Here is a 5,945-nt window from a genome sequence, read left to right as displayed (position 1 = left end):
TGTATTCTGAGGTTAGCTCGGGTTTACTATGGTTTTCGGGGTCGCCGAATACAAATCTGGCGTCCTTTGACTTTTATCGCCTCAGGTTCAAGGTCATTGGAAAGTCAAATCGAGAGAAAACGGAAAAAAAAATCCAAAAAAATACGTTATAGGTTTTTGGAGTTGCTAATTACGAATCTGGCATCCGTTGAACTCTATCGCTTCAGGTTCAAGGTCATTTGAAGTTCATTTGAAGGTCAAATCGAGAAAAAAGGTAAAAAAATTTTAAAAAAATATGTTATAGGTTTTTGGGGTCGCTGATTACGAACCTGGTGTCCGCTGACCTTTATCGCGTCAGGTTCAAGGTCATGGGAAGGTCAAATCGAGAGAAAACGCTGAAAAAAAATATGTTATCGATTGGACTTTCAAATGACCTTGAACCTGTCACGATAAAGGTCAGCGGACACCAGGTTCATAATTAGCGACCCCAAAAACCTATAACATATTTTTTAAAAATTTTTTTACCGTTTTTTCTCGATTTGACCTTCAAATTTCCTTCAAATGACCTTGAACCCGAAGCGATAGAGTTCAACGGATGCCAGATTCGCAATTAGCGACTCCAAAAACCTATAACGTATTTTTTTGGATTTTTTTACCGTTTGCTCTCGATTTGACCTTCCAATGACCTTGAACCTGAGGCGATAAAAGTCAAAGGACGCCAGATTTGTATTCGGTGACCCCGAAAACCATAGTAAACCCGAGCTAACCTCAGAATACATGTTTAAAAGTGTCAAATCTCTCGAAAATACAGTTGGTGGGTAGTGGTGTTTCCTATATTTGTAGGGGTGGCTGGGGGGTGGAGGGTAGTCCGTTTAGCGTGCAATCGACTCGGGATACTTATAAGATACTACCATGATTTTTTCAGATTTTTTGGTCCAAAAATAAATTAGGCCAAAAACCGGCCTTACCGACCCTCCCCCTTTGATGGCAGATTTGAAATAAACGATATTGAAACCTTTTTTGCATGTTCTCAAAAGGTGTCCGTACAAACTAGACTGCAATCATCAAAACATATTGAAAATTGGTTGTTTAAAAAAATAATAAGTAGCAAAAAAAACATGGAAAAATCAAATTTTTTTTTAAATCTCATAACTTCCTCATTTTTCATTTTTTTCTTCACTCTAGTCTACTTTGTGTGCTATAGTGTATAGATTAAGAAAATATTTTGATTTTCTGTTCCAGATTTTTCCTACGGCGGACAGATCTTCCACCAGCGGGAAAAATCGCCGTCGAACACCCGCCATTGATCGGTGCCCCCTCCCACCTTTTTTATGTAACGACCCAACAAATTTTGTAGTACTATAATAAACATGGACTAACAATTGTGGAAAATTTCAGCCTCCTATCTTTTATACTTTCCTCAAAAAATATTACCAAAAAAATAGCCGGATTTCGGCCCAACAAAGTAGGAACCCCCCTTAATTAAACGATGTTGATAAATATTCCACTAAAGATTCCATTTGTGCAAATATTTGAAAATTAACATCGAAATTTTAATGAATATTCCACTAGACCAGTAGTTATAATTTTAATGATTTAATGATTTCGTTGTTTACACAACAAATTAATATTTTTTGAAATTACTTTAAATTAAAAATGGATTAATGACAGATAAAAATTGTTTAAACAATGACATGAAGTTTGTAACATAATTTATTACTACTCGAAATCATTCAATATTATGTTTAATTCATAAAATGCAAGTCAAAAATATGTTTGAAAAAGCAATTGTTTAATGAAATTATATTTGTTAAAGCAATTAAAGAATGTTTAATATATTATTTCTATACACTATGTAGTAAGAAAAATAATTGTATGAATTCTATTTTATATTTTTTTTAGTTATTGAAAAAAGTACTTGAGCGAATAAAAATTATGGAAAAAACATTTGTGTAATTATTATAATAAGAAAATAGTACATATTAACATAAAAATATGTTATTAAAAATATATTATTATAAAAAAATTATATTATATAATTAAAGCAATTAAAAATTTATTAAAAATTCATGGGCAATATTCCAATTGTCCATTCGTGATATTTTTTATGCAAAAATGTGCAGAATTCCTTAAAATGAAACCAAATTTGTACTACGACCATGGAATGGTCCTAATAAAATTTAAAATAAGATTTTTTTAAATCCTAAAAATTAAAAGAAGTAAATTGATTTCTTTGGACAAAAATTATAAAGAGGAAGGAAAAATAGAGAGGCGATCAACCAAATCTCTTTCCACCTCTTTTTTATTTCTTCCCGCGTGGAAAAAGGCTCTCTGAGGCCTCTTAGGATGAGGGCCCACGGCGGGGGCCCCGTTGAGAGCAAAGCTCGGTTACCCTCAAGGATCAACGATTAAAATTTCTAAGACACTTTTCTGAAATTCGAACTTTCACCATATGAATGTTCTATGAGGGTCCCCGGCTAGGGCCCAGCTCGGTTGCTCTCACATCAACGATTAAAAATTCAAAGTTCGGTTGCTCTGACGAATCAACTATAAAAATGTATAAGTTTAAAGGGTGAATATTATTTTGACACCGCAAATTATAAGGTTTTATGACTTCCGACTTACAAACAGAGAATTTCTGACAAAAATGCGATAAAACTTTTTTGAATTTCAAACTCTGACAATATGGATGTTCCATAGAGGCCCCCTCTGGGGGCCTAGCTCGGTTACCCTCACGGATCAACGATTAAAATTTCTAGCCCGGAAGGGTAAATATTTTATATCCTTGAAAATGGACTTAAAAAAATACGTTTAAAAATATAGCGCGAGGTCAATTCTCGGAATGGCTATAGAAGGGAGGGCAAATGAAGTGTTTCACTATATTAATGACGCAGTACTGAGCCCATGCTGAATTTTCTATTGTTCTATGTTTTTCATTTTTATTATTATCAATTCACAATGAAAAAACATTTTGAAAAAATAATCCTTAACATTTCGGTAGCCATATTGCAACATTATCAAGGGAAAACAAATTTAATTTAATTAAAAAAAAAGATTGGGCAGGCAGGAACAGCAACGAAACCAAGATGCTTTCCTTCTGGCACCGGAGAATAAAAATAAAAAATCTACACCAAGAGTACTTTCCAGCACTGTTCAAAGTTTTTTTTTTCGGAAAAATTAAATACATTTTGCACATTTATATTATTTTTTCATCCTGTTTAGAGATTGTCGTGGTGGGCCATTTTGCCATCGTTGGAGTGGATTCGCAGGTGGCTGGGCTTGTGGTAAATGCACTTGTGGTGGTTGTACTTGTGCATACTCAGTTCTTAGTTTTGGGATTTCTCTTTCTAATACCTCTTTCAAATGATCCTTACCGCGCAACCTGATGGTAAATTGTCTTTCTTCGGTTCCTGAATTAACATATATGCGTAGCCATATGGGTTTGCCATTTTCTTTTGAACGTTCCACATATGTTACTATTCCTGATTTATACTTTTTATAAAGAATGAAACGGTGACCGTATTCCATGAAAACGTTTTCTGATTCTGCAAAAAAATGGAATTTTTATGAATTTCTGGGCATTTATTTAGTTTTATGGTAATTCATGTAAATTTTCAGTCATTATTAGTAATTTTACAGCCAAATGTGGTAAGTTCTTATCAATTACCAAAAATTAAAGTTCAAACATTTTCATAAATTTACGGAAACTTATGAAATTTTCTCGTAATTTATAGTAATATTACAGGTCATTTATGAAAACTGAAGATAAATGATGTAAAATTAAATACAACAATTTATATAAATTTTTGGTCATTTTATAAATGAATATGGTAACTTGCCATTATTCACCCAAAATTCTATTTCAAACATTTGGATAAATTTCCGGAAATTTATGAAATTTTGTTGTTAATTTATGGTCATTTTACAGGTTATTTGTGTTAAATTACCATAAATTTTCCAATATTTAATTTAAGAATGTTTATAGTTTTTCGGAAATCTTATGTCATTTATAGTAGTTCTACAGGTAAATATGGTAACTTGTCATAAATTACACAAAATTCCATTTCAAACATTTTTGAAAATTTTCGGAAATACACGACTTTTTTATCATTCATCGTCACTTACAATAAATTGACCAAAATTCAATTAAAAAATGTCTATAAGTGTCTGGAAATTTTTTAATGGTAATATCACGAGTAATTTATCGTAACTTACCATATTAATATTTTTATAAATTTCCGAAAATTTATGGAATGTTTTAGTAATTTATAGTAATATTACAGGTAATTTATGTTAACTTACCATACATTGCCCAACATTCAGCATGAAAATCTTTTAAAATTTTCTAAAGGTTACAGTCATTTATGGTAAGTTTTCCAGTCAATATGATAACTTGCCATAAAATTACAAAAAAGTAAATTTTAAACATTTTTATAAATATCCAAAAATTTATGAAACTTTCTGTTAATGTAAGGCAATATTGCAGCTTATGTATAACTTACTATAAATTTCCCATAATTTATATTTTTTCGTAATTTATGGAAATTTTCGGTCATTAATGGTGATTTTACTGGTAAATATGGTAACTTGCCATAAATTACAAAAAATTCAAATTTAAACATTTTTATAAATTTCGGGAAATTTATGCAATTTTTTTGTTGATTTATCACAGGTTATTTATTTTAAATTGACATTTATTTTTTTTAATTTTATTTTAAAATCTTTATAGACGTTTGGAAATTTTTAGTCATTTATCCTGATTTTACAGGTAAATATGGTAACATGCCATAAATTGCAAAAAGTTCCATTTTAAATATTTTTATAAATTACCGAAAATTTATTAATTTTTTTTTATTGTATGGTAATATCACAGTTTATTAATGACAAATTACTATCAATTGCCTAAAATTTAATTAAAATTTTTTGTTTCATTCAAATTTTATTTAAGTTTTTGGTACTTTATAGAAATTTTCGAGCATTTATGGTAATTTGACATGTAAATATGGTAGCTCACTATACGTTAACCAATAATTTATTGTATTGGGTAATTTATTGTAAATTATCATACATTACCCAAAATTCAATTAAAATATTTATAAATTTCCGAAAATGTAAGGAAATTTCTGTTCATTCATGGAAATTTAACAGGAAAATATAGTAACTTACCATGAATGAACCAAAATTCAATTTTAAACGTTTTTATAAATCTCCAAAAATTTACAAAAATTTTAGTTAATTTATGGTAACATTGCAGGTTATTTATGTTAAATTACTATAAATTATCCAAAATTCAATTGAAAAATGTTTTTAAATTTTCGGAAATTTTAAGTTATTTATGGTAAATTTACCGGAGAATATGGTAAGTTGACATAAATTACACAAACATCAATTTAAAACTTTTATTTTTTATTTTTGGAAATTACCTAACTCTGTTACATTTGACCTGATTTATGTATTTATTGTATGATTTTTGAGTGTCATAGCGTTCATCCTCATCTTTTGAAATCCATCAAAAAATGAAAAATAAAAAGTTTAAAAAAATTTTATAGTTTAATAACAAAATTCAAAAATTACTTTTTTGCTTTTTGAAAGATTTTATGTTTTTCCCTTGGTTTCAAGAAATTTTTCCCGATTTTCGCTTACATGGGAACTAAATTAATAGAAATCAATAAGAAAATCAAAATACTTTTGACTACAAATTAATTCATCTCAGTTGAAAAATCATTAATTATATTTTTAGAACGGAATTCTTATACACCTTTTGTTGAAAATTTGTTTTTTTGTTTGAATAAAATTCAATTGCTTGCTTGAAACATTGACCATTTTTTTTAAAAGTTCATAATATTTGTTCAAAATTTAACTATTTCGTTGCAAAATTTTTCTATTTGGGGGAAAGTTCGTATTTTGTTTGATGAATTAATAGAATGTTTATATTAAGAATGTTATTAAATTTTATTAATATTAAT

The sequence above is a fragment of the Belonocnema kinseyi genome, chromosome 10, assembly GCF_010883055.1.
Source record: "Belonocnema kinseyi isolate 2016_QV_RU_SX_M_011 chromosome 10, B_treatae_v1, whole genome shotgun sequence".
In the NCBI taxonomy this organism is placed as follows: Eukaryota; Metazoa; Arthropoda; class Insecta; order Hymenoptera; family Cynipidae; genus Belonocnema; species Belonocnema kinseyi.
Note: the sequence above shows the minus strand (reverse complement) of the source record.